We start from the raw sequence: 9,891 nt of genomic DNA on the forward strand, positions 1-9,891 counted from the left end.
CATCCCCTTCTTCTCCTCCCTTCAATCTTTCCCAGCATCAGGGTCTTTTCCAATAAGTCAGTTCTTTGCATCAGGTGGCCAAAAGTATTGGAGCTTCAGCTTCAGTATCAGTCTTTCCAATGAATATTCAGATCTGATTTCCTTTAGGATTGACTGTTATGATCTCCTTGCTGTCCAAGGGACTCTTGAGAATCTTCTCCAACACCACAGTTGAAAAGCATCAATTCTTCAATGCTCAGTTTTCTTTACTGCCTAACTTTCACGTCCATACATGACTCCTGGAAATGACTCCAATTTTTAATATGCTCTCTAGGTTGGTTATTGCTTTTCTTCCAAGGAACAAGCACCTTCTAATTTCATGACTGCAGTCAATATCTATAGTGATTTTGGAAACCCCCAAAATAAAGTCTGTCACTGTTTGTGTTGTTTCTCCATCTATTTACCATGAAGTGATGAGACTGGGTTTCATGATCTTCATTTATTGAATGTTGAATTTGAAGCCAGCTTTTTCACTCTCCTCTTTCACTTTCATCAAGAGACTCGTCACTTTCTGCCCTAAGGGTGGTGTCATCTGCATATTTGAGGTTATTGATATTTCTCCCTGCAATCTTGATTCCAGTTTGTGCTTCATCCAGCCGTGCATTTCGCATGATGTACTCTGCATTTAAGTTAAATAAGCAATGTAAGAACATATTGCTTTGATGTACTCCTTTTGAAATGTGGAACCAGTCTGTTGTTCCATTTCCAGCTCTAACTGTTGCTTCTTGACCTGCAAGGTGATATTTCAGGAGACAGCTAAGGTGTTCTGGCTTTCCCATCTCTTTAAGAATTTCCCACAGTTTCTTGTGATCCACACAAATGCTGTAACATAGTCAATGAAGCAGAAGTAGATGTTTTTCTGGAACTCTCTTTCTTTTTATATGATCCAAGGGATATTGGCAAAGTGATCTTTGGTTCCTTTGCCTTTTCTAAATCCAGCTTGAACATCTGGAAGTTCTTTGTTCACATACTATTGACCTGGCTGAAGAATTTTGAGCACTACTTTGCTAGCATGTGAGATGAGTACAACAACTGTGCTTCAGTTTGACCATCCTTTGGCATTGCCTTTCTTTGAGATTGGAATCAACACTGATATTTTCCGGTCCTGTGGCCAGGGCTGAGTTTTCCAAATTTACTGGCACATTGAGTGCAGCATTTTAACAGCATCATTTTTTAGGATTTGAAATAGCTCAGCTAGAATTCCAAAACCTCCACTAGCTTTGTAAGTGATGCTTCCTTAGATTCACTAGATGTTGCACTCCAGGATGTCTGGCTCTAGGTGAGTGATCACACCATCGTGGCTATCTGGGTCATTAAGATCTTTTTTGTATAGTTCTGTGTATTCTTGCCATCTCTTCTTAATATCTTCCTCTCTTAGGTCCAAACCGTTTCTATCCTTTATTGTGAACTTTACTTGATTTATAAAATAACTGTATTGAATCACAATGATATTAATGTATTTTACAAAAGTAGTTATGTTAAATAAAAGATATAAGTATAAATATGTGTTTGCATGCCTCGTCATTTAATTTTAAGTTTGATAGTATTTCTAAACATATTATTTGGGTAAGAAGTTTCTGTCTATGTTCAAATAGTTACTATTAAGTCAATAGGGAGTATGGATAAATTTTATGCATCTAATACAACGTAGATATAGAAAGAAGTAGGAAGTATTAGCCATTCAGTCATCTTCAGTCATGTCTAGTCATGTCCAGCTCTTTGTGACTCCATGGACTGTAGCCCGCCAGGTTCCTCTGTCCATGGAATTCTCCAGGCAAGAATACTGGAGTGGGTTGCCATTTCTACTCCAGGGGATCTTCCTGAGCCAGGGATTGAATATGGGTCTCCTGCATCTCAGGTAGATTCTTTACTGTCTGGACCACCAACGATGCCCCGATTGTAGTCTAATTTAGAGGCCTGCTCTATGGCAGGGCTTCTGTGATAGCACAGTTGATAAAGAAACCGCCTGCAATGCAGGAGACCCCGGGTGGATTCCTGGATTGGGAAGATCCCTTAGAGAAGGGAAAGGCTACCCCCTCCAGTATTCTGGCCTAGAGAATTCCATGGACTGTATCGTCTATGGAGTTGCAAAGTGTCATACATGACTGAGCCACTTTCACAGTTCTATGACTAATTTTATTTTTTATTAAAAACTATGTAATTATATGAGTGAGTGAGTGAAAGTCGCTCAGTCTTGTCCGACTCTGTGACCCCATAGACTATAGAGTCCATGGAATTCTCCAGGGCAGAATACTAGAGTAGGTAGCCTTTCCCTTCTCCAGGGGATCTTCCCAACCCAAGGATTGAACCCAGGTCTCTCGCATTGCATGTGGATTCTTTACCAGCTGAGCTATCAGAGAAGCCCATATGACTATATGAGCATATATAAATTATATATGTACAAGTATATATAATTTATATATACATTAAAATCTATATAAAGTATACAGAGTGAAGTATGTCAGAAAGAGAAATATAAATATCATATGCTAACACATATATACAGAATCTAGGAAGATAGTACAAAAGAATTTATTTTCAGGGAAGCAATGCAGAAACCTGTATGCAGGTCAGGAAGCAACAGTTAGAACTGGACATGGAACAACAGACTGGTTCCAAATAGGAAAAGGAGTACGTCAAGGCTGTATATTGTCACCATGCTTATTTAAATTATATGCACAGTACATCATGATAAACGCTGGGCTGGAAGAAACACAAGCTGGAATCAAGATTGCCAGGAGAAATATCAATAACCTCAGATATGCAGATGACACCACCTTTATGGCAGAAAATGAAGAAGAACTAAAGCGCTCTTGATGAAAGTGAAAGAAGAAAGGGAAAAATTTGGCTTAAAGCTCAGCATTCAGAAAATGAAGATCATGGCATCCAGTCCCATCACTTCATGGCAGATAGATGGGGAAACAGTGGAAACAGTGGCTGACTTTATTTTCTGGGCTCCAAAATCACTGCAGATGGTGATTGCAGCCATGAAATTAAAAGACGCTTACTCCTTGGAAGGAATATTATGTCCAACCTAGATAGTATATTCAAAAGCAGAGACATTACTTTGCCAACAAAGGTCCATCTAGTCAAGGCTATGGTTTTTCCAGTGGTCATGTATGGATGTGAGAGTTGGACTGTGAAGAGGGCTGAGCACCGATGAATTGATGCCTTTGAACTGTGGTGTTGGAGAAGACTCTTGAGAGTCCCTTGGACTGCAAGGAGATCCAACCAGTCCATTCTGAAGGAGATCAGCCCTGGGATTTCTTTGAAAGGAATGATGCTAAAGCTGAAACTCCAGTACTTTGGCCACCTCATGTGAAGGGTTGACTCATTGGAAAAGACTCTGATGCTGGGAAGGATTGGGGACAGGAGGAGAAGGGGACAACAGAGGATGAGATGGCCGGATGGCGTCACTGACTCGATGAACGTGAGTCTGAGTGAACTCTGGGAGACGGTGATGAATAGGGAGGCCTGGTGTGCTGCGGTTCATGGGGTTGCAAAGAGTTGGACACAACTGAGCGACTGGACTGAACTGATAAGCTCTTTACTTGCTTGGTGACAGAAATACTAATTGGTTTTTTGACAGGGATTAAATAAACATCTACCAGTCATGGAAGACTATAACCTAAACTCTGATACTTAGAAATAACAATGTGTGATAAACTGTGTGACATACAAAATAAACACGACTAATTCCAAATCATAAACTGATCTGTTAATTAATGTGACATTAAAAGTATTAAGTGGATGTCAAGAATTCAGAAACACTAATATATCACATATAAAGAAAATGACATAGTTAAAAAGTGATTTTTATTTAGTAAAATGAGGTTATACAACTATAAATTTTGAGAATATTTCCAAATCAGAGAATAAGACACACTATGTGTATTTAATTTACATGTAGAAGACATCATGAGAAACGCTGGGCTGGAAGAAGCACAAGCTGGAATCAAGATTGTCAGGAGAAATATCAATCACCTCAGATATGCAGATGACAACAACCTTATGGCAGAACGTGAAGAGGAACTAAAAAGCCTCTTGATGAAAGTGAAAGAGGAGAGCGAAAAAGTTGGCTTACAGCTCAATATTCAGAAAAATAAGACCATGGCATCTGGTCCCATCACTTCATGGGAAATAGATGGGGAAACAGTGGAAACAGTGTCAGACTTTATTTTGGGGGGGCTCCAAAATCACTGAGATGGTGATCGCAGCCATGAAATTAAAAGACTCTTACTCCTTGGAAGAAAAGTTATGACCAACTTAGATAGCATATTGAAAAGCAGAGACATTACTTTGCCAACAAAGGTCCATCTAGTCAAGGCTATGGTTTTTCCAGTGATCATGAATGGATGTGAGAGTTGGACTGTGAAGAAAGCTGAGTGCCGAAGAATTGATGCCTTTGAACTGTGGTGTTGGAGAAGACTCTTGAGAGTCCCTTGGACTGCAAGGAGATCCAACCAGTCCATCCTAAAGGAGATCAGTCCTGGGTGTTCATTAGAAGGACTGATGCTACAGCTGAAACTCCAATACCTTGGCCAGCTCATGTGAAGAGTTGACTCATTGGAAAAGACCCTGATGCTGGGAGGGATTGGGGACAGGAGGAGAAGGGGATGACAGAGGGAGGATGAGATGGCTGGATGGCATCACCGACTCGATGGATATGAGTTTGGGTAGTCTCCAAGAGTTCGTGATGAACAGGGAGGCCTGGCGTGCTCTGGTTCATGGGGTCGCCAAGAGTCGGACATGACTGAGCAACTGTACTGAACTGACTGATGCTTTGATGCCTGAGAGCTGCCATGTGGAACCTATTTCTGAAGTCACTTTTGGAAAATGGTCTGACCCAAATCAGCCAACTATGGATGTTTTCAGTAGGAAACAATGTCTTTGTTAAGCACTTTATAAATTCCAGTGTTAGAAAGGTGTTTTTACTGCTTCCTGGTAGCTCAGATGGTAGAGAACCTGCCTACAATGCAGGTCCGAAAGATCCCCTGGAGAAGGAAATAGCTACTTGCCAGGGGCCAGCGTGAGGAACTCCACCCATGGCAAAGGTCATGAGGAACAAGGCTTGGCATATGCAAAGGCGTGATCAAGCCTCAGGAAACCCCTGTTCCCGAGCACCTAACCCCAAAACCAGAGTCTGTTTTATGCTCTCACCTACACCTCTGACTTTACGGGGGCTCTCCCCATAACCATTTCTCTTGGAGAAGGAGTAAATATGCGGCTCCAAGGCAATAAAAATTCTTGGGCGTGACAAGAGTGTTTCAGCTTACGGACCCCTCTGAAGGTTATCTAGCCCACCTGTATAGGTTTGTCTGGCCACATGTGATTGTTTACAGCCTCCCAACCTGAGAGGCACGAGATGTTTTAGACTTACTAAAGGCAAAATCTTTTGGGGAGTTGGAAATTATTAGTATAGTGTGTTGGTTAGGAATTATATTGGTGAAGGGTTCTTCATTTGTTGTGTCAATAATTGCTGCTAATTCCCTGCTCTGGGTGGGACAAGGATGTCTCAGGTCAAACCTCTCTGCTGACAGACTAGCTTGTGTGACAGGATTATCCATACTGCTGCCACTACCACATGATTGTTTACTACCTCTCAACCGTAAACAGCACAGAGAGTTTTGGAGTATTTTGAGAGTCTTAATTAGGATAGGACTTTTTCTTCTTGTTGAGTCAATGATTGCCGCCAGGACTCTATATCCTTAGGCACCTGGGAATATATTAATCAATGTATTTGGAATATAGCAAAGGAAATATGGTAGTTTTTGATGTTAGCAATACTAGACTTTTTGAGTTAATGGATTTTCTCTTTTGTAATAGATCACTGTACTCTGTTATAAATCACTGTGTCCTTACTATGTGCAAATGTAACTTTATCATATCTTAAGACTAAATAGATCTTAAGGGGAGCATTGATGAAAGGATTTTCATTTGTTGGGCTGATGTTTGCTGCTAAATCTCCATGTTCCCTACCCTTATAATGAATATAACTAACATATAGGAGAAATAAGTATTAACCTTTAAACATATAGGAGAAATAAGTATTAACCTTTAAGCATATAGGAGAAATAAATATTAACCTTTAAGACTAATCATGTTAACCTTGGGTTAAATAAATTCCTTTCTTGATTGTAACTCACTACACTCTCACCCTATAGGAATGTAACTTTATTTGGAGGGTGGTGCCTGGTTTAAGAAAAAACACCCTTGGAAGAAATAAGTTTTTTGGTTATCAGAAAGAAAGGATCATAAAATGTCAGCAGGTCTCACTCATGGCCAGAAGATGATGTACTTTTTTAATACATTTATGTGAAACACCTGATTTTGATAAAGGTCAGGACTGCTGACCCCCGTGTGACTCTGTATTCATCCCTATGTGTAACAAAAGGTATATAAGCAAACCCCAAAATAAAGAAATCGGATCAGTTTCCGGAAAGACTGATTCCCCCATGTCGCTTCTTTCTTGCTCCCGTTTTTCTGGCTGAATTCCCATCTGGAGCATGATGCTATTCCAGGTAATCCAAGTTATTCAGCCTCCTTTTCTCCACTAATCTTCCTACTGCACTATCCATTTCTAATCTCTCTATATCTGTGATTAAATATGTATTTTTCCAAAGACGCCGACTCCGTCCCCCCACCTTCGAATCACCCTGGATCCACCGGGGCTGGACCCCGGCAGCTACTATTCTTGCCTGAAGACTTCCATGGATAGATGTGCCTGGCTGGCTACAGTCCAAGAGTCAGACATGACTGATGGACTAAGCACACAATTGTCAACTCTATACACTGTTGTCAACTCTATACAACTCTATACACTGTTTCTATAAAAGATCATTCCTATAGATTTATTTTGATTAATCATGGAGGTGCTGTTGGCACACATATAGTAACCTTAAAAATGTATGATTTCTGTAAGGTACTCCATGATTTCACATATATGTGAAATCTCTGCAATTCCAGCCATTAGTTACATTAAACATCAGGCTTCATATCGCTTGGATTCTACAATAACAATCACTGTCACAAAAATTACACTGTGATTTCCTTGGTAATCCAGTGACTAAGACACCTCAATTTATTTCCTTGGTGGCCCTGTGACTAAGACACCTCGCTCTCAATGCTAGCTGCGGCGAGGGCGGGGTGGGGGTCGGGATTGGGGGCAGGTGCCTAGGTTTGATCCCTGGTCAGGGAACTAGATCCCATATGCCACAAGTAAGGTCCAGTACAGCCAAATAAATATTTTTCAAAAAGAATTACACTAAGATACATTAGGAGGCATTGGGAACTGATATCTGGTGTAGCACCTAATCTCTTTAATAGCTCCACTTAATTTTTTTAATTATTCCTCCTTCCAGTGTTGCTTTGGCACTGCATTACTTTGAGTCAGAACACTTCCCTTTTCCTGTATGGTCACCGACCCAGACTCCCCAAAGCACCTGTTTCTTGCAGATTCTTGGCCACAGGCTGAAACAGAAAATACTCACCTGATATCCTCACATAGCCCAGATATTGGGGTCAGGGTGCTGGTCATGGGAAGCTGCTCTTGTGATAGGGAGGAAGGCAGCCAGACCCCTAGATATGGGTTTGTGATCCTGTGACCTCATGTCCCCTCAGAACTGCAATTATCTTTTCACCTGTATCTGTGATGTGAGACAGGCTTGGGGAACTGATTATTTATGAAAATCTTTATTGATCAGTTGCTAATGATAAAACAACAATTAAAAGTGTGTACCGATCATCTCCAAAGGGACTATTGAAATGCTTGAGGAAGGTTCAATTCCCTTTGGTCCCTGGAGACAGTCAAGGACTCACAAGGAACCAGCAGTAAATACTGAGGTCTAAGAAAGGAAGGGAATTTCATGTGTCTGCATGTACAGTTTGTGTCCATGAGAAGTGTTTCTACCAAAAACGAGTTATTTCCTACTCTTGAGACCACTGAAGTTTGCCTCTATTTAGATTATGAGTAGATAAATGGAGCCAAAAAACCAGAGAGGGATTTTCAAGAATTTCTCCATCATTTTACAAAGATGAAATTTTCATACCTCATCGTCTGAAATGTCATAGAACTTCTCAAAAAGTGCCTTGAGGCAAATACCCGTTTATAGTTAGGATTCAATGTCTGATAGATAGAAATTCCCACATAATGACCACTGTAGTCTGCAAAAACAGGTACACCTTAGTGCCATCTCCCTAGAGAATCTTCTCCTAGTTCTTAGTGACCAAAGTCATATTCAGAACCAGAGGTTCCAGCAAGGAATCATGAGATTTGACCTACTGATAATTCTATAATATAAAGCAATATCCTCTACTTATAATTTGTCCCCACTGACAGATAGTTTGGAGAAGGCGATGGCACCCCACTCCAGTACTCTTGCCTGGAAAATCCTTGGATGGAATAGCCTGGTAGGCTGCAGTCTGTGCGGTCGCTAAGGGTCGGACACGACTGAGCGACTTCACTTTCACTTTTCACTTTCATGCATTGGAGAAGGAAATGGCAACCCACTCCAGTGTTCCTGCCTGGAGAATCCCAGGGACAGGGGGAGTCTGGTGGGCTGCCGTCTATGGGGTCGCACAGAGTCGGACACGACTGAAGCAACAGAGCAACAGCAGCAGCAGACAGATACTTATGAAACATATTTTCTTTTCATTTTGTTCACACCCCGAAACATGCGGGACCTTATTCCCCGGTTAGGGAAGGAACTGCAATGCTGCATCAGAAGGTGGGGTCTTAACCATTGGGCTGCTGGCGATGCTCCTAAACACATTTTCTTTAATAAGTAATGTAGTACCTTGACATACATTTTCCTTTATATTGTAATGATTAATGCTTTCTGTGTAAGAAATGATTCAATCTTGAACTCTGAGATCTTAGCTCCCTAAACAAGGATTGAACCCAATAACCTGCAGTGAAAGCTAAGCATCTTAACCACCGGACTACCAGGGAAGTTGCTAATCTCACATTTAAAGAGAAAGGTGTGCTCTCCTGGGATACAATGGTTTGTGGGCCTCTCACTGTTTTTCCTGTGTTGAGTTAGCTCTTCTCCAGATTATCCTTTCAAGGACTGGGTGAAGAGAAGGAGGTTAGGAAAGAAAGCCAACAGTGGGGGAGGATGTTTGGGAAGCTACTGAAGAGCAGTCGATGTGATCCACGTGCCCTATTTGCCTACTTTCGTGCCCAGTTTTAGCACAAAAAGTCCTGCTTCTTGGGAACTTGTTCAGTTCTGGAAGAAGCAGGGCAATTGGTTGCTTCAGCAGCAGCAGCAGCAACAGCAACAATTAACAGAGGCAATCTGTGTCTCAAGAGATTCTGACAGGAGTAACGGTATGTCATTTCTGTGGTTACGTTATAAACGACACTGTGGATTCGGGTCTCCCTCTTTCTTTCTGGAATCACTTCCTAAGAGAAAAGCCAGCTGCCCTGATGTAAGCAGGTCTCTGGTTACAATTACTGAGGCTTCCTCCCAACGGATTATCTGAGTGGTTACATTCTACTTTTCCTCACTGAGGAGACACCCATCTTCACACACTCACACAAAGGGCTTTTGAATTTTCCCCGTTTTTCAGTTTGCTGAAAACATCTCGGCTTCCCATGGAAGCGGCTCTCAAAATTCTTTGTCTTTTCCCTTATATTGTTAGAAACACTAACTTAGAACAGGCAGGAAGCAGCTCTGCTCCAGAGGAAATCAAACAGACTTAAAGGCATCAAAAGGCAGAGAAAGGAAGCACAGCTGGACAGAAGTACCAACAGACCCAAAACTGACAGGGGCGGGGTTGAGGGGAGGCAAGGCTCTGTCCTCAGGAAGCAACAGTTAGAACTGGACAGGGAACAACAGACTGGTTCCAAAT

This window comes from Ovis aries, chromosome 14, assembly GCF_016772045.2.
Source record: "Ovis aries strain OAR_USU_Benz2616 breed Rambouillet chromosome 14, ARS-UI_Ramb_v3.0, whole genome shotgun sequence".
Taxonomy (NCBI): Eukaryota; Metazoa; Chordata; class Mammalia; order Artiodactyla; family Bovidae; genus Ovis; species Ovis aries.